The sequence below is a fragment of the Carcharhinus amblyrhynchos genome, chromosome 7 (genome assembly GCF_965287045.1).
Source record: "Carcharhinus amblyrhynchos chromosome 7, sCarAmb.v2.hapA, whole genome shotgun sequence".
Classification (NCBI taxonomy): Eukaryota; Metazoa; Chordata; class Chondrichthyes; order Carcharhiniformes; family Carcharhinidae; genus Carcharhinus; species Carcharhinus amblyrhynchos.
Window position 1 is genome coordinate 61,263,251 of NC_137330.1, and position 23,961 is coordinate 61,287,211.

At 42.2% G+C, this 23,961-nt stretch overlaps 1 protein-coding gene across 1 annotated transcript in view; it reads right to left on the bottom strand.

The window, feature by feature from the left end:
* Nucleotides 1-23,961, bottom strand: part of LOC145344993 (ectonucleotide pyrophosphatase/phosphodiesterase family member 3-like) — a 127,340-nt gene that overhangs the window by 102,545 nt on the left and 834 nt on the right. The window lies entirely within an intron of this gene.

Here is a 23,961-nt window from a genome sequence, read left to right on the forward strand (position 1 = left end):
ACAAAATGTCAGCATGCAAAACCACACATACTTGGAAAGTAAATAGGAATTTGACCTAAGTGTGTGGGGGATGGAGTATAAAAATAGGGAAGTTTTAGATTTACTAATTTAATAAGCCAAGATTACTTCATATCATTTTGACTTCTCCTCCCTACTTCCTGGCTTTGCTTTTCCTTCCTCCTTAAGACATTCCTTCAACCTGCATTTTTTTTAACCAAGCTCCCGGTCATTTGCCCCCACATCTGCTTTTGGAGCTTCGGGTCAAATTTAGTTTTCTCATGCTCCTGCGAAACACCATGAGACATTTTATTAAATGCATTCATTTCTAACCCCTAATTACCCTTGAGAAGGTGACAGTGTGCTGCCTTCTTGTACCACTACAGTCCATATCGTGTAGGGACGCCCCCAGTGCTTTCAGGGAAGGAGATCCAGGATTTTGACCCAGCAACAATAAAGGAACGGCGATATTGTTCTGAATCAGGATGGTGTGTAGCTTGCTGGGCAACTTAAATGTGGTGATGTTCCCAGGCCATCTGATGTCCTGGTCCTTCTAGAGGTCAAGGCGTTGTGTTTGGTGCAGACTCGATGGGCCGAAGGGCCTCTTTCTGCACTGTAGGGTTCTATGATTCTATGGTTACGAAGGTGCTGTTGAAGGAACCTTGGTGAGTTATTGAAATGCATCTTGTCGATGGTCACACTGCTGCTACTGATGGAGGAAATGGACGCTGGCAAGGGTGGAAGGGATGCAAATCAAGCAGGGTGCTCTGTCCTAAATAATGAGCTTCTTGAGGGTTCTAGGAGTAACACTTATCCAAACAAGTAGAGAATATTCCATCGCACTCCTCATTTGTACTTTTTAGAGAGTGGAAAGGCTTTGGGGAGTCAGAAGATTAGTTACTGACTGCAGAACACCCAGCCTCTGACCACGTGCTTGTAACCAGTGTTTATATGTCAAGTCAAGTTCAGTTCCTGGTCAATGGTAATCCCAGGTTGTTGATACTGGGGTATTCAGTGGTGATGCTACTGAAAGTCAAGGGAAGATGGGTGAATTTTCTCTTGTTTGAGATGGTTACCTAGCAAATGTTACTTGCCACTTGTCTAGGTCTTGCTGTATTTCAACGTGGACTACCTCAGTATCTGAGAATTTGCAAATGTGCCAAACAATGTGGACTCAATGAACATCCCTAATTCTGACCTTACACTGGAGGGGAGGTCTTTCTTGAAGCAACTGAAGATGGTTAGGCCTCGGATACAGATGTTGTTCGTCCATCGTCCTCGATGAGGACCTCGACACCATTAGTCATTTTGAGGCTGGTTGTGGTGTGTCCGAAGAAGGCCAATTCAGGCACGGAATGTCCTGGCACAAAGTGGACAGACTTGTGTAGACACTGTAGTTGTTGCGCTGGTGGCTCTGGACTTGTGCAGCTCGCGCTTAAGTTGTGCTTCAGCAATACACCTTGCTTCATGAGCTTGACAGCCTTTGTGGATAAGGCAGCGCCAGCTAGGGCGGTTTTGTGCCAGCGTTTTCCAGGTGGTCGTGTCAATGCCAAGCATCTTCAGGGAGGCTTTGAGTGTGTCTTTGAAACGTTTCTTCTGCCCTCCATGCGAGCATCTTCCAGCAGAGAGTTCCCCAAAAAGGAACTGCTTGGGTATGCGCTCGTCTGACATATGGATGACATGACCTGCCCACCAGGTCTGTGCTCTCATCAGCAGTGTGTGGACTGATGGTAGACTTGCTCTAGAGAGAACTTCAGTGTCAGGTACTGTGTCTTGCTAACGGATGCGTAATATTCTGCGAAGACAAGTCATGTGGAAATGATTGAGCTGTCTTGCATGCCTTCGATACACAGTCCACGGTTCACAGGCATACAGGAGGGTAGTGAGTACCGCGGCTCTGTATACCTTCAGTTTTGTTGCTGGGCTGATTCCTCGATGTTCCCATACAGTGGAGCGCAGTCTACCAAAAGCAGAACTTGCCTTTGCTATTCTGTAGTTAACTTCTGTATCAATAGTCACTGCTTAGGAGAGGGTGCTGCCAAGATAAGTGAACTGGTCCACTGCCTGTAGTTTCTGCCCTTTCATTGTGATTATGGGTTTTGTGTATGGTGCATGAGGAGCAGGCTGGTGCATGACTTCGGTCTTTTTAATGTTGATGGTGAGTCCAAAGTTGTCACATGCCGTGGAAAATATGTCCATACTGACTTGCATCTCTGGCTCTGAGTCAGCATACAGGGAGCAGTCATCGGCAAAAAGGAAATCTCTCAGAACAGTCTCTTTCACTTTGGTAATAGCTTGAAGTCTCCTCAGGTTGAAGAGCTTCCCATCCACTCTGTACTTGAGGCTGATTCCAGCAACACTGTCCTGGAAGGCATCATTCAGCATGGCAGTAAACATCATGCTGAATAGTGTGGGTGTGAGCACACAGCCTTGTTTGACGCCATTGGTGACTGGGAATGCCTGGGAATTGCAAGCTCTACACAACCTTTGTTGACCTCACGAAAGCCTTCGACACTGTAAGCCGACAAGGCCTGGGGAGGATCATTTCAAAGCTCGGCCGCCCTCCCAAACTCATTCAAATGGTATACCAGTTCCACGATGGCCAGAGTACTGGGTGGCGGAGAATCCAGATACAGATACTACACCGAGGAACTCCTGCAGCAGTGTCCTGATATTGTGATGATTGACCTCCTACACCCACAACCACCTTCCTTTGTGCCAGGTATGACTCCAACCAGCGGAGAGCTTCTCCATTCAGGTATTCAGCTCTCTTGTCCATGTTTGAACTAAGGTAGTAATGAGGTCGGGACCCAAACTGAGCGTCTGTGAGAAGGTTACTGCTGAGTAAATGTTGCTTGAAAGCACTGTTGATGACCCCTTCCATCACTTTACTGACGATGAAGAGTAGACTGATGGGGCATTAATTTGTCAGGTAGGATTTGTCGTGCCTTATGTGGATAGGACATATCTGGGAAATTTTGTGCATTGCCAGAATTATGGGGTGGCACGGTCGCACAGTGGTTAGCACTGCTGCTTCACAGCTCCAGGGACCTGGGTTCAATTCCCGGCTCAGGTCACTGTCTGTGTGGAGTTTGCACATTCTCCTTGTGTCTGTGTGGGTTTCCTCTGGGTGCTCCGGTTACCTCCCACAGTCCAAAGATGTGCGGGTTAGGTTGATTGACCATGTTAAAATTGCCCCTTAGTGTGTCCTAAGATGCTTAGGTTAGAGGGGTGAGCAGGTTAAATATGTGGGGGTAGGGCCTGGGTGGGATTGTGATTGCTGCAGACTCTTTCTGCACAGTAGGGTTTTATGATTCTATGAGAATTGTTGCTTTACTGTAACAGCTTGGTTAGAGATGCAGTAAGTTCTGAAGCACAAGTCTTCCGTACAATTGTTGGAATATTGTCAGGGTCCATAGCCTTCGCAGTATCCAGTATTTTCAAACAAATGCTTCAACCTTGTTTTTTGAACTCGTGCTAGACTCCCCCATCATTGAGGATGAGGACAAAGATAGAAAATGCTGGAAAATCTCAGCAAGTCTGACAACATCTGTGGAGAGAGATCAGAGTTAACACTGAGTCTGGATCTAGACTCAAAACATTAGCTCTATTCTCTCACCACAGATGCTGTCAGATCTGCTGAGATTTTCCAGCATTTTCTGTTTTTGTTTCAAATTTCATCAACCACGGTAATTTGCTTTATTTAAGGATGGAGATACTTGGAGCTTCCTCTTCCAGTGAGTTGTTTAATTGTCCACCACCATTCATGACCAGATGTGCCAGAATTGCAGAGCTTAGATTTAATTAGTTGGTGGTGGGATTACATACCTCTCTCTATCACATATTGCTTTCACTGTTTGGCATGCAGGTAATCCTGTTTTGTAGCTTCAATAAGAGATTGATACTTCATTTTTTTGTATGCCTGGTGTTGCACCTGACATGCCTTCCTGTATTCTTCATTAAACCAAGGTTGATCCCCTGGATTAATGGTAATGGTAGAGTGGGGCATTTGCCACGCTATGAGGTTGCAGATTGTGGTTACGTACAATTCCTCTGTTACAGATGGCCCACAGCACCCCATGGTTCTGCAGAAAATGCAGATGTATGGGATTGGTGGTAATTTAGGTACTTGGATCAGGAATTGGTTAGCAGATAGGAGACAGAGGGTGGTGGTTGATGGTAATTATTCATCATGGAGTTCGGTTACGAGTGGTGTGCCTCAGGGATCTGTTTTGGGGCCACTGCTGTTTGTAATCTTTATTAATGATCTGGATGAGGGTATAGTTGGGTGGATTAGTAAGTTTGCTGATGACACCAAAGTTGGAGGTGTGGTAGATTGTGAGGAAGGGTGTCGAAGTTTGCAGGGTGACTTGGACAGGTTGCAGAGCTGGGCCGCGAGGTGGCGGATGGAGTTTAATGCGGAGAAGTGTGAGGTAATCCATTTCGGTAGGAATAACAGATGTGTTGAGTATAGGGCTAACGGGAGGACTTTGAATAGAGTGGAGGAGCAGAGGGATCTAGGTGTATGTGTACATAGATCCCTGAAAGTTGGGAATCAAGTAGATAAGGTTGTTAAGAAGGCGTACGGTGTCTTGGCGTTTATTGGTAGGGGGATTGAATTTAGGAGTCGCAGCGTCATGTTGCAACTGTACACAACTCTGGTGCGGCCGCACTTGGAGTACTGTGTGCAGTTCTGGTCCCCACATTACAGGAAGGATGTGGAGGCTTTGGAGAGGGTGCAGAGGAGGTTTACCAGGATGTTGCCTGGTATGCAGGGGAGGTCCTATGAGGAGAGACTGAGGGATTTGGGGTTGTTTTTACTGGAAAGAAGGCGGCTAAGAGGGGATCTTATTGAAACATATAAGATGATTAGAGGTTTAGATAGGGTGGATGGTGATAGCCTGTTTCCTCGGATGGAGAAAGCTAGCACGAGGGGGCATGGCTTTAAATTAAGGGGGGGTAGTTATAGGACGGATGTCAGGGGCAGGTTCTTTACCCAGAGGGTGGTGAGGGACTGGAATGCCCTGCCTGCTGCAGTTGTAAATGCGCCTAGTTTGGGGGCGTTTAAGAGATTGGTGGATAGGTTTATGGACGAAAAGGGATTGGTTTAGATTAGTGGGTCAATGTTTTTTTTAAAAATAAGACTGGTCGGCGCAACATTGTGGGCCGAAGGGCCTGTTCCGCGCTGTAATGTTCTATGTTCTATGTTCTATGGTTGACCAGTCTAAAGTTGCTATATTGGTTTAAAATTTATCCCATTTAGCATGGCGTTACAGATGGTTTTCTCAATATGAAGATGGGACTTTTGATTCCACATGGAGTGTGCAGTCATCACTCCTACCGATATTGCATCAGCGGTAGATGCATTTGCAGCAGATAGGTTGGTGAAGATGAGATCCAGCATGTTTTGCCCTTTTGCCATCTACCATGGACCCAGTCTAACATGTTTATCAGGGTTCAACCAGCTCTGTCAGTAATGGTACTACTGAGCCACTTTTAGTGATAGACAGTAAAATCCACCAGGGTACTTTCTGTGACCTTGCCACACTCCTTCCTGCAAGTGGTGTTCAACATGGAGGAGTACTGATTCATCGGCAGAGGAGGGATAGTACACAATATTCAGCAGGATATTATCTTGCCCACGTCTAAACCATAAGACATCATGGGGTCCCGATCAGGGACAATGATTGTGGTGGTTAGGACATTGTCATAATCACAGCATCATATTCTACAGGAGATGCTGTGCTTGACTAGTCTCTGGGACAGCCCACCCAATTTTGGCACAAGATCCAACTATTAATTAGGAGGAGTTTGCAAGGTTGGCAGAGCTGGGTTTACCATTATCTTTTCTGGTACCTTGGTCAATGCCATCTGCTTCATTTTTATTTCATAGAAGAAATAGAAACACTGCAGTACAGAGAGAGGCCTTTTGGCCCATTGAGCCTGTACCGACCACAATCCCACCCAGGCCCTACCCCCATATCCCTACATATTTTACCCACTAATCCCTCTAACCTACACATCTCAGGGCACTAAGGGGCAATTTAAGCATGGCCAATCAATCTAACCTGCACATCTTTGGACTGTGGGAGGAAAGTGGAGCACCCTGAGAAAACCCATGCAGACATGAGGAGAATGTGCAAACTCCACACAGACAGTGACCCAAGCCAGGAATCGAACCCAGGTCCCTGGAGCTGTGAAGCAGCAGTGCTAACTACTGTGCTACTGTGCCCCCCAAATTTATGGACTTTGTAGTGCTTTGATACAATTGAGTAGCTTGTTAGACCTTTCCAAAGGGCACTCAAGAGTCAAACAAATTGCTGTGTGTCTGATGTCACATGTACAGGCCAGATAGTAGTTTTCCTTCCTAAAGGATATTGGTAGAAACTGATGGGGTTTTATGACAACATACACAAAACTAATCTACCAATACATTACAAATGCAAAGGATAAAGAACAAAGAGCAGTACAGCACAGGAACAAGCCCTTTGGCTCACCAAGTTTGCACCAACATATGACGCTTTTCTAAAAACATTTTGCCTCTACACAGTCTGTATCCCTCCATTCTCTGCCTATTCATGTATCTGTCAAGATGCCTCTTAAACGATGCTATTGTATCTGTCTCTATCTTCTCCTCTTGACAGCACATTCCAGGCACTTACTACCCTCTGTTTTAAAAAACTTGCTTCTCACAAATTCTTTAAACTTTCTCCTTTAACCTTAAACCTATATCCCCTAATAATTGAAAATTTTACCCTGGGAGGTAGGGCTATTCGGAGTGTGTATCACCTATGCCTCAGCGGAGCTGTGAGTTGCCATAAATCAATCTTCTGAGCATATTCCATTCTGGTTTGCCTCCATCTCAGAGCCACCAAGCCAGTTCTGAGCCTGGTTTTCATTTAGATATGACATTCCAACCCCACTCCTTTCAGGTGAAGGACACTCTGGAGGAACAGAGATGAGTGTCCCTCCCATTCATACATGAGTAGGCATGGAGGTATTGCCCTTGACAGAGCTGATGTGTGAGGCCCTCCCTCAGACACTGTTCAATTTTGTCTCCAGGAGTTTCTTAGAGAGACCAATGCCTTGGCAGCACACAAAGGCTTACCACATGAGCCCATGCCAACCATAACCATTCAGCTGGGAGGGTGGAGGTTTGGTGTTAGAAGTTTGCTGCATCCACCAACCATGCCCCTTTGAGGCATCACCTCCCTTCCTGCCTCTAACATCAGCAGGTGGCAAATCTCACAGAATGAATGTTACTCCCAATCTTGCTGAGATCTCAATGTCATGAGACCCATGCATCAGGAACAAGCCTACTGAAGTGTGGGCTTTTTAACCACAGAGGGAAGAACACAATTGAGCATCGTTTTCATCCAGTTACCTCATGATCATTTGGGTGCCCCTTTTGTCAGCCAGTTGTACTGACCTTGAACTCTGTCCACTTGAAAAGACTCTTCTCCCACTTTAAGGGATCAAAGTTTCAACACAAAGGTGAAAGTAATTCCGGTGAGGTGTCCTTGTAATGAGCATGCATGCAAAAGGCCTTTAAGACATTTCTTTTCTGCCAAGTTAAGCACCCACCAGCAGGATGCTTGGCTGATGAGGGACTGGACGATTCCACCCACTGACTGACCTGCTGTGCATTCCCAGCATGTTGTGTTTTGATTTTAGCCTTCACCTTGCCTTTATGAATTTGTACCCCTATTCATCTGTTATGTGATCATGGCTCAATTTGAAATCGTACTCAGAATTTTTAATCTTTTTCCCTAATTTGGTATTTTAATTTTCAGATGAAAAGTCCAATTTTTTTCCTATTGCTCAGGTATCTGATCTTAGGATCAACTCATGACCCACTCTCTGGACTACTTTCATATCCCAAAACTGCATTTTTTTAAAGGTTCATACCATCAAATAAAAGATAAACATTACTGGCTAAAAAAACTGACTGTATTTATATGCATTCAACAAACACCAGGGAATTTGGTTTCCAATTCACTTCCAAGTTGTCATAAGAACATAAGAAGTAGGAGCAGGAGTAGGCCATCAGGTCCCTCGAGCCTCCTCTGCCATTCAATAAGATCATGGCTGATCTTTTCGTGGACTCCACTTACCTGCCCATTACCCTTAATTCCTTTACTGTTCAAAAATTTATTTATCCTTGCCTTAAAAACATTCAATGAGGTAGCCTCAACTGCTTCACTGGGCAGGGAATTCCACAGATTCACAACCTTTTGCATGAAGAAGTTCCTCCCCAAATCAGTCCTAAATCTGCTTCCCCTTATTTTGAGACGATGCCCCCTAGTTCTAGTTTCACCTGCCAGTGGAAACAACTTCCCTGCTTCTATCTTACCTATAAGATCTCCCTTCATTCTTCTGAATTCCAATGAGTATAGCCCAAGTCTACTCAATCTTTCCTCATAAGCCAATCCTCTCAATTTCAGAATCAACCTAGTGAATCTTATCTGCATCCCCTCCAGTGCCAGTATATCCTTTCTTAAGTTAGGAGACCAAAACTGTACACAGCACTCTAGGTGTGGTCTCACCAGCACCTTATAGTTTTGGGCGCCGCACCTGCGCAAGGATATTTTGGCCTTGGAGGGAGTGCAGAGGAGGTTTACTAGGCTGATACCGGAGTTGAGGGGGTTGAGCTATGAGGAGAGGCTGAATAAACTAGGCTTGTACTCGTTAGAGTTTAGAAGAATGAGGGGAGATCTCATTGAGACGTATAAGATGATGAATGGGATGGATAGGATAGAGGTGGAGAGACTCTTCCCGCTCAAAAAAGACAGTAGGACTAGGGGGCACAGCCTCAAGATAAAGGGGGGCAGTTTAGAACGGAGTTGAGGAGGAACTTCTTCACTCAAAGGGTGGTGAATATCTGGAATTCTCTGCCCATTGAAGTGGTGGAGGCTGCCTCGCTAAATATTTTTAAGAAGCGGGTTGATGGGTTTTTGATAAGAGAGGGGATTAAGGGTTATGGGGAGAGGGCGGGAAAGTGGAACTGAGCCACGACAGATCAGCCATGATCTTATTGAATGGCGGGGCAGGCTCGAAGGGCCAGATGGCCTACTCCTGCTCCTATTTCTTATGTTCTTATGTTCTTATACAGCTGCAACATAACCTCTAGCAATAAAAGGACAAAATTCCATTTGCCTTCTTAACTGCAAATGCCAAATGAGCTTTGGCTGGAGCTCAGCAGGTCACAGAAGAACACAGAGTCCTGTCCAAGTGGAGAGAAGGTTCAAGAGGAAGAAGCAGAAGATTCGTTCAGAGTTAACTGACTTTGTCATTCATCCAATAACATCATCCTGTTCTCTGATCATAAGTTTACCTTTCGTAACACAGTACTGCAGGTTTGGATAGAATCGAGTGATAACCCTCAATGATCTGTTATTTCCTGACAGAGAAAATTATTACATTTTTTACTTCAGTAAGCAGAAAAATGATTTACTATTCTTTTGGCTCCTTCCTGGGTGAGACTGGTTGGTTCCTTCATCTCTGAGCTGTTAACTGATTTACCATGATGAATATCAGAGCCTCTGTTGCATCAGGGCCCGTTTAGAAGAATAAATTTGTCGTGTATAACATTTTAACTTCTTTTAACTTGTTAAAAAGGAAAATGGATACAATGCATTTTTATCTACTGAGTGATGGTGTAACTGCAACATCTGCCTATGTTGTTAAATCAGGCACTCTTCAAACTTTCAGACGATCACTATGGAAATCACATTGTCACTGCCTGTTCTGAGATGGTGATGAGAATCGTGGCAAAAATCAATTCATTGAAAAATCAACTTCCTTCATGACCAAGGGTCAAATTGAGGCAAGTTTTAAAATCAATCCAATTTAAGTATAGGACAAACCAAATGAAAAGAACAGAGTAATCATTTGATTAGGGTCTTTACGTTATCAGAATTAAAAGTCTGATAATCATTATCATTTGTTCATTGTGTTGATGAAATGTGACTTTGGACCAATCTTAAATCTTGTCATTTTACATCTTAATTCAGTTAGTCTTGCTGAAAAAGTGGTTTTGTTGAAACTTTTTGTTTTGCACTCATCAAGACAATTGCAAAATACTAATTTCAGCAGAAACAACTTTATACTATATGAGAAGAAAGTGTAGACTGGTTGGCAAGTGGACTCAAATTGGTAGAGGCAATGCCATGGCAAATGAACCAGGTAATGGCGACAGATAGTTCACTGCCAAGCATAATTTGAATATTTAAACAAGGCAGTCTGATGCAGATCAAGGCAATGCCTCGACTAATGAACAGCTATTACTTACTTTGTTTAGCTGAAACAGGTGCAGCGTGTACATGCTTTTTTTTTAATTCCATAGTTGGTAGTCACTATGAGATCTATGGGAAACAAGTAGTGAAGTTTGATAGCAATCTTGTAAAATAATCTTGATTGTCTGTTCTCGACTGCAAGTAATTAGGGTCAAGAATGACGTTACAAACCCTTTTTTGTTCAATAGGTTTACAATGCTCCATTGTTTCAAGAGTGCACAAATAAAAGATGTGAAGATGGTTACAAGATCATTGTTTGATAAAGGAATGGTATTTCAGCTTCCAAAGCATGTTAGATTGTTGACATGCGAGATTCAATGTGAACACTTCAATAAGTATCATGGGTAGAAGAAAGTGGAGTTAAAACCAGAATCAGATCAGGCATGATCTTATTGAATGACGACAGACTATAGACTCAATGGTCCAAACTTGGGCTTCTATTTTTTATGGTCTTATGAAATGTATGGTATGCTTTGTCTGTATCCTGCGCAAGGGACAATACTTCTCACTGCATACTAATAAATGTGATAATAATAAACCAAATGACTCAGTATCTACCTATACATTCAACAATTTCCCTACTGAGGGGATGTTCTAAAAATCTTCAATCTAAAACCATCTATTTTCAACAGCTGACCTTATCTCATGACTATGGATGGCATTTTAATTACCATAATAGTACCTATTCTATACATTGTGCAAGTATGAGTTTGCATGTTCTCCCCATAATTGTGTGGGTTTCATCTGGGTGCTCCGGTTTCCTCTCATAGTCTAAAGATGTGCAGGTTAGGTGGAGTTACTGGGGTCGGGTGGGGGAATGGACCTGGGTAAGATGCACAGTCAGTGCATACTCGATGAACCGAATGGCCTCCTTCTGCATTGTTGGGATTCTATGATTGTGGAGTGATATTAATCCGAATCACCAAAAAATAAATATGACCAATATATCTGGACAGTGGACACATTTATGTTAATTTCTAAAATGCAAAATTTTCTGTGCCTGGAATAACCAAATAATTATACTTCCACACTAAGTACTGGTATTATCACCTGGGACTAACCTAGCTTTATGCTACTGTCATCACTACCAACCTACCTGCCAGATAGAGCAGGGACTGCAAGTCTCAAATTAGAAGATGTGAGAAGTATTATAGAGGCTATTAAAGAGAAAGGGAAACATTCATTTGCATAAGTTATTGTTATTTCTGTTAATGATTTGGATGAAAATTTAGCAAACATGGTTAGTAAGTTTGCAGGTTACACCAAGATTGATGGCACAGTGGGTAGTGAAGAAGGTTACCTAGGATTGCAATAGCATCTTGATCAATTGGGCCAATGGCCTGATGAAAGGCAGATGGAGTTTAATTTAGATAAATGTGAGGTGATGCATTTTGGTAGATCGAATTGGGGCAGGACCTACTCAGTTAATGGTAGGGCGCTGAGGAGAATTGTAGAACAAAGATGTTGGAAGGCAGGTTCATAGAGCCTAAAAGTGAGGTCACAGGTGGATAGGGTGGTGAAGAAGGCATTCAGCAAGCTTGATTTCATTGGTCAGAATATTGAATACAGGAGTTGGGACATCTTGTTGAAGTTGTGCAAGAGATTAGTAAGGCCATGCTTCAAATACTGTCTTCAATTCTGGTCATCATTTAGCCTTCCTGCAGCATGTTACGACTATGGACAGGTGAGCTCCAAGCAAACGTTGCTTCCATATTTCACATTTTAAGAATTTTACTGTAACAAGCAAACTAGGTGAAACATTAGCTAAACAACGCTTGTTTAAAAAACTTTAATAATATCCTTTCTATATTACAGAAAGGATATTATTAAACTAGAAAAAGAGTGAAGAAAAGATTCACTAGGATGCTACCGGGACTTGATGGTTTAAGTTATAAGGAGAGGTTGGATAGACTGGGATCTTTTTTCCTGGAGCAGAGGAGGTTTAAGGGTGATCTTATAGAGGTCTATAAAATAATGAGGGGCATAGATCAGGTACATAATCAACAGTTTTTCCCAAAGGCAGGAGAGTCTAAAACTAGTGGGCGTAGTAAGGTGAGAGAGGAAAGATAAAGAAGGATCCCAAAGGGCATTTTCTGCATACAGAGGGTGGTGAGTGACTGGAATAAGCCCCCAGAGGCAGTGGTTGAGGCAGATACTATTTTGTCTTTTAAAAAGCATTTAGACAGTTACATGGATAAGATGGGTATAGAGGCATATGGGCCAAATGCATTTGGGGCTACGTTAATGGTAAAAATGGGACAGCATGGACAAGTTGGGCCGAAGGGCCTTTTCCATGCTGTAAACCTCTATGATTCTATAACTGGGAAAATGAAGTTTTGAATAGCAAAAAAAATGCTGACTGGTCAACGTAACTTAACATTAAAATCTCATGGAATTTTGGAACTAGGCAATTTATTTTGAGACTGGATGCCATTTAACAGTAAAACAAAACATGGAGTCTCTGATTTGCTGTGGCTGAGGATTATTATTGTTTGCATGGTAATTGTGCTCTATATTTTCAATTGCTTGAATATTAAACCATATTTTTAAAATTCTAAAACTTTTACCTGAGAAAATAAACATTTCAGATCACACAGAGGATTAGTCTCCAGCTCTAATAGAACTCCAGGCAAAAGGAACATTGTGGTTTGTTAAATCTATTGTTTTATCACCTCTTTACTCAACTGAAGAACAAAAAACAAAGCGTGAAATTTTCTGGCCTTGCCACAGCATGTTTTACACAGTGGGAGGCAGCATGCTGTTTACTGGCAGCAGGATATTCTGGTCCCGCTGCTGTCAATAGGATTTCAAACTGAATCCTATCTGGGGGAACCAGTGACAAGGGTGTGTTATCCAAGGAGCCAAGGGTCTGGGGGGGGGGGGTTTGAAAAGATCCACCAGTGTGAACAGCTGGTGAGTTTCCCCTTTCTACTGATCTGCAGCAAACCCCCACCTCCCTTCATGAACTCCCACACTCTCCCTGCCCAAGACCTATCTCTGCGATCCATGGGCCTTCTTCCTGTTCCTCTTGCAGTCCAAACAGTGCCCACTTGTGGCACAGTCACAACTGATACAGCTGCCATCCAATTGGATTGTTCAGCCTTCCCGCAGCATGTTATGACTATGGGACAGGCAACTTCCAAGCTAACTTTGCTTCCATATTTCACATTTTAAGATTTTTACTGTACAAGCAAACTGGGAGCAACATTAACTAAACAATGCTTGTACAGGAAAATTATACTTTAAAACTACAGAACAGAATTTTCCCCTTTTGTTTTTACCATGACCATATCCCATTTCACAGATATACTTTACACTGGCCCTTAGGTAGATACACAATTCTCCCAATGCCATGCTATAGAGGTTATTAACTCCCACGTATTTACTCCTGCTCATTTTCCTTTCCCTTTTAACCTAAAAATGGTCTTTCATGATGATGATTTTTCCAGGACTTTTTCTATCACAGTGAGGTGAATATTGCAGTCTCATTTTAAATCCTCACAAATTTGGTTTTTCCAATCCAAGTGCAAATCTAATCAGCATTCCTGCACAGTGAATCAGAGAGACATTTGTCCTCCAAATGTTCTCTCCCCCCGGCCCCCACCCAATCCTGACAGACTAAGTAGTCTGAGAGATTCGGGAATATTTTAGGAAGACCTGCAATCTCAAGAACTCTCCCCATTTCAAAGCCCATCTTCGTGGCAACGTGAGTTACACAAATCTTGCATCCATATAGAAATGCTGACTGGCCTCGCACTCAGTTCAAGGGCAGCTGTCCTGTACAACCATAGGATAGGTCAGTTCATGGACTCCCAGGATGCCTGTGTTTTTTGCAGCCTTGCAGGGTCTGCGGACCACACATGTATACTGCACTCGTTTTTAGTTTTCTTGAAAATTCATTACTTAATTTTTGGTTGTACTTCAGTCCCATGTTCCTGGTCTTTAGGCAGCTGGTACAGAGAGGTGGAGAGGGAGGAGGACCTCATGAATCAGCTCCCAGACCTGGCCAAATTGGCCATTAACAGGTCCAGGCAGCAGGCAAATGAGGGAATCTATTATATTCACAGCCAGGTGTCCCTGGAGTAGCTGAGGCCTTCCATGCCCAGTGGGCACTGTGGGTAGCGGAGTTCTTTAGTAAAGTTTCCTTCTGTTTTCGCTTTTGAGTTGCAAAAGGGGCTGCCCCTTTAACGTGGTCATTTGACCTTTTGTTAATTTGTTAACTTGTCCCCTTTTTTGTTAATTGTTTTATGTAAAATACTATAATTTTACAAAGCTTTGGATTTGTAACAAGTGTAATCACTGTTGTAATGTGCCAATTCGCACATAGCAAGGCACCAAAATTAGCAAGTACTAATGACCAGATAATTGGTTTTAGTGATGTTGCTTAAGGAATAAATATTGAGCCACTACTTTACATCTTGAGACATTTTAAAATTGGTCCATTTGTAACATATCTTTGGTGATTATGGTAGGCCTTCCCATCTAAGATTATGTTGTACAGACATTTAGTGAATGACATTTATTCAAACAACAGTGTTCTTAGTCGAGTTGAGACTGTTATTTGTAGCTAGACTGAACCTCTATTTGAACTCAATATCAGCTGTTCTGCTTGTTTGCAAGTTTGGTTTATTCCTCAAACTGGCTTTCTACCATATCAAGTTGGTACCCACATATCAGAAGAAGGAAATTTACTTACACCATTATTCAGGTGTGTGGTCAGGATTCGCGAACTGCCCACATCAACTGCACTGGAGGGAGGGAGCACCCACATTTGGTGCTGCCACCTCACATAATGTCTCTTTCTTACCACTTCGCCAGCCTCATGCTGCTTAATGCAACACATCTCCAGCACTCAGCTCTCAGTAATCCCAGCCATTCTGGATTTATGCCTAGCATCCTGATACACAGTTTCATCGTCACTTATGTTGCTCGCCTCGCACTCACCTCCTGTTGTCTCCTTATCTCCCACAATCATTAAAATTCTTTCTTCTCTCTTGCAGGTCAAAGTTGCCCACAATAGATTAGAGCAGAGCCAGTGGGGGATAATAATGCCTGCATCATCTGAGTCCTATGGAGGAGATGCCTCTCCATGTCATTGGGCCCACTGTGACACAAGACATTAAGGATAATGTGTGTTCCTACCTTACAGCCTTTCTCAACTTTTAGTTCAGCCTCACCTTGCTATTTGACAGAATGAACAGGTTGCAAATGGAGTCAACGTGAATGGCTTGCTTTCCTCCCCAACCCCTCTTTGCCTCAAACAGGGGAACGCTCATGAGGATGCACATTGAGTAGTTGAGTTCATCAGGTAGCCTGCCCGGCATTCTCCTGCTACTGTGAAAGAGCATGGAGCTTTCCGACTCCACGTTGACAGAGTGCATTGTGCAGAGCTTTCAAAGACATAGACTCTATCTTCCTGTTATGATACAGATCCAAAAGTACTACAACTTCAATCCCCATACCCTGTCGCTGCCTGTATGTTACGATCTTAAGGTAGATTAACTTTAAAAAGATTCAAACTCCCAGTTATGAATTGAAAGGAATACGTCATTAGGTTTCACATTTTAAACAAAAACTGTTAGAGTATAAGAATTTAACAAATCAAGTACTAACTTAACATAATGTTTAGTAAACACATTCCTTCAGCCTGAAAATCCTATGGGTCACTCCCCATTCTATTTTTATTACACCCAGGACTTCTATTATAGTTTCCAAGATCCTGCAGGTTCCTGCACTTCTCCAGGAACCAAACCAATGTGTGCCACATCACTCAGGAATTCAGTTTACTTCTCCTCAGTATTCCTGTTATTTTCCATAGTAGGAGATTTCTTGAACCCCTGCACATTTGGCTAGGCAATCCTCCAATTCTCTTTAAGTGCCCCATAATTGTCAACACTCCAGCTCAAGCATGGGGTTCACTACTTTCTTGCTTAGTTGTCTGTAGCTCCAGGCAGTTTTCTCTCTTTGCCCATTTCGGAGCCGTTCCAGCTCAATATGTAAACTGCCCATTTCTGTGAGAGAACACACAGATAAACCCAAATCAAAAAAGAATCTCCCTACAATCTATCACAAAGATAAAGTGGCACACCAAGATGTCCAAGTTAGAGATGCAAATTGATCATGCACAAACCCATCCTTTACTTACCAGTTGCTCTCGCACATTTCTTTTATCTGGGGAACTACATGAATAATTTATGCCACTAATGGGACAACTGCAATCTTAGCGGACTTACTGGCTCCATCCTAAACTAAAAGAAGGCCATCTGTAGTCTATTGTTCCACATCGATAACTCTCTTAAACGCTTTAGATAAACATGGGCTATCCTTTGAATGGTCATTATGTTGGGGGCATTTACCAGTTTCTCAAACTTGGATATTTTCCCCTATTGCAATTAGAAAGTTAATTCCCATACTAACACAATTACAGTCCTAAAACATAGGAGTCATGAAACCAGATATTTCTTCAACAGTTTGAATATATCACCTCCTTGACTACCCTCCATGAAGATGCAGCAATGCTCCCTGCCAAAACCAGAGACTCACCATTCTTTGACACTTTACAATAGCAGAAGTTTTTCAAAATCGCATTATCTGCAAGTTGGGTGCATGGCCCTTTAAATAACACGTGCAAGCTCCATCATGCAGCTGAACACTTGATCTGTAGAGAGTGACACACAAATTTGTGATATGGACCTGCGCAGTTCAAATATGAGACATAAGCAGATCAGTTGTTTGAGCTGCGTGGCCTCATCATAAGAACTGTGACACAAGCACTCTTCAAGCAGGTATGCTCTTCAATTGCCATTCTAGAAATAGCTGGCAATGCAGCAGGCTGTGCTAGGGGAGCAATCAGCTTCCATAACACCATTTCCAGTGGTGCTACAGTTTCTTGTTCTTTATCCCTGCAAAAGGGAATGTGTATGAGGGCGAGGGAAGAGAGAAACACTGCAGAGAAAGATGCTTCAGGTGCAACAGCAACTTTCATTTAAGTAGCAGCTTTGATATAGTAAAATGTACATCAAGCCACAGGATGAGATATTTGGGCAATGATCAAAAGATTGATCAAAATGGTGAGTTTTAAGGAGATTCATAAAAGGAGAAGAGGGAGAAAGGTTCAGGATGGGAATTCCAGAGCTTGGGGAAGTAGCATGATATTTGACAGCAAAGTCCACAGCAGCTATTTGCTGACTTCCACATCATGATTACCTTCCATCCAGCCAGAGTTTGAAGGAAATCAAGTCAGGTTTATGTTCTCATGGCAAAACTAGTTTATGATTGTTCGAGTTTGGCATTAATCTGTCCTATTTTGTACAGAAAATATGGTGTAAGAGTAGTGAGGTCAAAGCCCAATTCACCAAGTGTTTTACAAAGAGTTGAAATTTAAAAACCAATTGTGTCAAAGTTAATTCAAAATAAACCAATGAAGCACTCGTGACAATTTTTGTTGTGAATTTCATTTTCACATGTTGGATGGGATTTTCTGCTCCCTCCAAAGCATGTTTTGTGTCAGTGGAGGTGACCCGCCATTGGCCAGCAGCAGGATCTTTCAGTCCCATTACTGTCAACAGGGTTTTCCATTGTTCACACACTCTGCCGCCATGGTCCCCGCAGTGGGGGGTTCACCATCAATGAGATCTTATGACCATAAGGTAAAAGAGCCCAATTAGGCCATTTAGCCCATCGTGTCTGCAGCACCATTTGATCATGGGCTGATAAGTTTCTCAACCCCATTCTTTTGCTTTTTCCACATAACCTTTGATCCCTCACCAATCAAGAATCTTTCTATCTCAGTCTTAAATACATTCAATGTCCAGGCCTCCACAGCCTTCTGTGGCAATGAATTCCTCCTCATCTCAGTTCTAAAGCGTCGTCCCTTTATTCAGAGGCTGTGCTCTTGGATCCTAGTCTTACCTGCAAGAATGCCTGGAAAATCCTGCCCAATGTGTATCTGTACATAAAAAGCAGCATTTTATCTTGTAGAAACTATTCTCAGATTGGAGGGGATGGGGGAAGAGATCTTATAGAAAGATTTGACTGTAACGTTGGTACGTCTTTAAGAAACTTTTTTTTAAAGTTATGTTCTCTGCAGTTTCTAAGCAGGCTTTTTGGTTTCAGTGTGGCACTGCCTGCCCGCTTAGATATCTTTTTATTGCTGCTTCAATAGTTTAAATGGGGTTTTGTTTATTTTTACTCTGGGTCTCAAGAACTTGCTGGGATTTATTTTATGACCCTACATAGTCCAGGAAAATTGACTGACAAGTCAAAGTCAGGTGGTTTCTCTCCAGAAGAATCTATCTTCAGTTTTGGTTTTACAATCAGAAGCTGGTTGTCAAGTGGCAGGCAAGTTTTCTCTCTCAAAGTTCTGATGGCTGGTTGGCAGCAGGTTGACTGGCCTTCCTGGAGTGAAAAATCTGCTATTGGTGGTTTGCTAGTTAGTATCTAGAGTTTCTCTCTCTCCCTGGTGTTTTGGGAAAGCTTGTCTGAGTGTATATCAAAATAACCGTAGCATCCAATCAAAGGACTAAGTTCTAGCAAAACGTGAGCATTTGCATTTTCTGTCCTTAACCAATGGCAAGAATTTTATTTATGGGATTTGTTCAGATAGACCACAATATCATGGTTGTTTTTTTTCTTGTTTGTAATTGGTAAAAGTTATTGCTAATTTTCTTTCTATAAAACAGTATTCTTAAATAAATTTTGTTTGATAAAAGGTCCCTAGTGGATTGTTTGAATCATACCTGAAGTAAAACATTTCATGCTTACCCTAGCCAAATTCAAATTGCAAAACTTATGATCCAGGCAGACTTCATAAAACACTTCGGAGTTTCTGACCTGAATTATAACAGACAAAATTATAATAAATTACATAAAAAGTATGCAAAGATGCTCAAGGTACTTAAGATGCTAATCTAATTGACACTCAACTTTTCTTCCTTCTTTCTGCAGCATCAGCCATAGATGGCATCCTCGCCTCTAAATAAGAAGGCTGGTGATTGAGGTTCCACTCCAAAGACTGAAGCACAAAATCTAGGCAGATACTGTCTGACTGAGAGTCTAATTGTATATCCAATTCCCTTACTACCGTCATAACAATGGATCATAGCCCCAAATTATTTACAGGTGTAAATAAGATACGTGTTGTTTTTAAAAAGGACATACAAGCAAAAAACTGGTTCAGACCGCAAAGGAACCACTTGTTGGAAAATGCCTTGTGAATGACACTTAACCAACTAGTCCAGAGAGAATGGAATGCCACACCTTTTCAGACAGAAACACTTCAAAGGCAGAGATGCAATGTGAAAACTGAGCTGAAATCTTCCGTGGAGATAATAGAAGCTGATTATCTTCTCAGCAGAAACATGAGGACATGGTTAGAGTTGAAAGAAAGCAGTCCTGGGTGAATAATATTTGTTCTTTTTCCCCTTCCACAGGAAAATGGATTTAAAAACTACTGCAATCCTGGTCTGTAAAACCAGTGGAAGCAAGATGGTTTTGCATTTATAAAGCATCCCCATGACCTCAGACCATAATATTATAGCCAAATATAGCCAAAACATAGTCACTGTTTTATGTGGAAAATATGGCAGCAAATTTTCACATAGCAAACACCCCATAACTAGTGATGTGAAAACCACCAAATGATGTGTTCTTGTGATTCAAAGATAAATATTGGGAAGAACTCCACTGCTTTTCTTCAACTAGCACAATAGAAATGTTTAAACACTGAATAAAATGCAGTGGTTTAAATGTGGCTGAACAAATTATCATTTCATACAGTAGTGTAAACCTATTACTTTGACTCTTGTTTGTATGTTTTAAACCAGAAGAAACTGCAACAGGTTAATTATTCCATTTACACTGGCAGGGGCAATGTTATGAGGTATATGTAAATAAACCTTTTGAAGATGGTGGGCCAAGTCGAGAAAGTTGTTGTTTCAAAAAAGTACATTGGATTTATTAATAGAAACTTGGAATGAAAAAGCAAGGAAGTACGCAAACCTTTATAATGTAGTGCTTTGACCACATCTGGATTATGGTCAAATACATTCAAATCCTGGCAGACTTCAGGAAGCCTTAGAGAGAGTGCAAAAAAAAATTTATTAGAATGGTGCCAAGAATGAGGAATAGCACCAAGTAATGTGTAGAGCTGGAAAAACTGAGATTGCTCTCCATAAAAAAAGGGAAGGCTGAGATCCCTGATAGAAGCTTTTAAAATGCCGAAGGAGTTGGATGGGGTAGGTGTAAGAAAGATACGTCCATTCAAGAGGGAGAGCATGAAAAGAAGAATAAATCCAATATATCATTCAGAAGAAACTTCTCTTCCCAGATGGTAGGAAATTAGGTGTGGTCATAGGTATCTAAGGGAGCTAGTTAATCACATTTGTGAGAAAGAATGAGATGAAGATAAGTAGGAGGAGTTTGTGTCTGTGTAGTAATTCACATAAACATTTCTGTTCATTTATACCAGATACCAGGCAAGAAGTATGACAAATCAGAGACAGTGCAAGAGAAAAGAGAGGCAGTGATGGTGTGAAGCTCAGAGTGGTCCAGTGTGCCTGTCCAAATTCACTATGAGTCAACAAACGGAGGAGGGAGGTGCGGAGGGATTGACAGTTCACTACATTCTGCACTCTCCCCTTACTTTCTTCCCCTTTGTACTCTATGAACAGTATGTATAGCACACAAGAAACAATAGTTTTCACTGTATACCAATCAATGACAACAATAAAATCAAATCAAAGTTAGCATTAAAATTCTTCTTCCGAGCCTTTTAGTCAAAATCAACTTAAGCCCAAATAGGTAAATCTCTTTAGAATACACCCTTATTTAAACAATCAGCTCCAGAAGAAACACTGAATCCATATCAACTATTTCTTTAAGTTTTAACTGATTTAACCATCTTACATCAGTAACAGCACTATTTAAAATTCTGCAATCAGGAAATCTTTTCAAATGTGACAACTTAGGCAATAAAAATGTATTAACATAAAACAGAAATTACAGAGCAGATGCCAGTAAAAGTAAATGCTGAAAATTTTAAAAAGGCTAGGAACATGACTTGGTTTTGCTATTGGGTCTGAAAATCTGGTTGTTATATTGAGAGTCCCAAGGAACAGGAAACTTGTCTCTGGACTGGGGATCACGGTTACATTTGTGAATTGTACACTCATTCAGCCAGAAAATAAGTGTGTGGATCCGGATGTAATAGATCAAGGAGAGCTGGCTGTAATGCAGTCACGCACCAAACTCACTTCCATTCATAAATCAGCAATTATTAAAAGGACATTCCGCTTGTCGGTAGTGTTTCTTAACACAATACAGGGATAAGTGTACCCCTCATACACACAGACAGAACTAGCATTGAAATAATAAATATCGAATAAATTAAATTTCAACTGATTGGAATTAATTGCATTGGTTACGAACTGAGAAACAAGTTTGTTGGGAAATACACTGCAGCTATTCAACATATTCAACACATGCTAACAGCTGTTCAGATACAACAATGAGTGCTTGGAAAATTTGTCGGGAGTTGGACACAGTGGAGAGTTGGCTGTGAGTTCTGAAATGATTACCTCTCTCTGCTGGGTGACCCCCCCCCCCCCCCCCCCACCACCCCTCCCCTCAGTGACCCACTCTTTCTTTTTCTGCTGAGTGACCCTCAGAATCTCCAAACCCCACCCCCACCCCCCCCCTCTGTATTAGCAGACATCTTTAACCTTTCTACACCAATCTGAGGTACCTATCTGCTTCAAGAAGACAACTTTCATCCCAGATATCAAAGAAAAGCCAGGCAGTGTGCCTTAATGACTATCGTATGGTGGCTCTGACATCCATCATTATGAAGTGCTTCAAAAAGTTAGTCATGATCTCCCAGATTGCCTGGATCCATTATAGTTTGCCTATTGCCACAACAGGTCCACAGCAAATGCCAAATCCCTGGCCTTACACTCAATCCTGGAATGCCTAGATAACAAAGACACCTATGTCAGACTCCTATTCATTGACAACAGCTCAACCTTCACATCATTATTCCTATAAAGCTCATCTCCAAACTCCATGGCCTGGGGCTCTGTTCCTCCCTCTATGACTGGATCCTAAACTTTCTAACCCACTGACCGCAATCAGTAAAGATAGGAAACAACACCTCATCCATGATCATCTTCAACACTGATGCCCCAGAAGCCCCTTATTATACTCCTTATACACCTACGACTGTATGGCCAAATTCCCCTCCAACTCGATTTTCAAGTTTGCTGATGACATCGCCCGTAGTGGGTCGGATCTCAAACAATGATGAGACAGAGTACAAGAATGAGATTGAGATTCTGGTGAACTGATGTGACAACAATAATCTCTCCCTCAATGTCAACAAAACAAAGCAGATTGTCATCGACTTCAGAAAGCATAGTAGAGGACATGCCCCTTCTACATCAACAGGGACAAAGTGAAAATGGTCAAGAGCTTCTAGGTGTCCAGATCACCAACAACCTGACTTGGTCCCTCCATTCCAACGCTATAGTTAAGAAAGCCCACCAAATGCCTCTACTTCCTCAGAAGTCTAAGGAGATTTGGCATGTCTGCTACAACTCTCAGCAACTTTTACAGATGCACCATAGAAAGCATTCTTTCTAGTTTTATCACTATTTGGTATGACTCCTGCTCTCTACAAAACTGCAAGGGACTACAAAGGGTCGTGAATGGAGCCAAATCCATCGCTCAAACCAGCCTTCCATCCATTAAGTCTGTCTACACTTCCCGCTACATCAGAAAAGCAGCTAGCATAATCAAGGACCCCACACATGCTGGACATTCTCTCTTTCATCTTCTCCAGTCAGGAAAAAGATACAAAAGTCTGAGGATATGTACCAAAAGACTCAAGAGCAGCTCCTTTCCTGCTGCCATCAGACTTTTGAATGGATCAACCTTGCATTAAGTTGCTCTTTGACCCTAGCCATGACCGTAACACATCACGCAGTAAGAAATCTCACAATACCAGGTTAAAGTCCAAAAGGTTTATCTGATAGCAAAAGCCACTAGCTTTCGGAGTGCTTGCTGCTCCTTCATCAGATGAGTGGGAGTTCTGTTCGCAAACAGCGCGTATAAAGACACAAACTCAATTTACAAAATAATTTGGTTAGAATGCGAGTCTTTACAGGAATCAAGTCTAAAAGGTACAGACAATTTGAGTGAAGAGAGCGCCAAGCACAGGTTAAAGAGATGTGTATTGTCTCCAAACAGGACAGTTAGTGAGATTTTGCAAGCCCAGACAAGTCATGGGAGTTACAGATAATGTGACCTGAACCCAAGATCCCAGTTGAGGCTGTCCTCATGTGTGCGGAACTTGGTTATCAGTCTCTGCTCAGCGACTCTGCACTGTCATGTGTTGTGAAGGCCTCCTTGGAGAATGCTTACCCGAAGATCAGAGGCCAAATGCCCATGACCGCCATGGTACACTGGGGAGACCATGCAGACACTATGACAACGGATGAATGAACACTGCTCGACAATCACCAAGCAAGTGTGTTCTCTTCCTGTTGGGGAACACTTCAGTGGTCACAGGCATTCAGCCTCTGATCTTCAGGTAAGTGTTCTCCAATGCAGCTTTCACAACACAGGACTGTGCAGAGTCGCTGAGCAGAGACTGATAGCCAAGTTCCGCACAAAT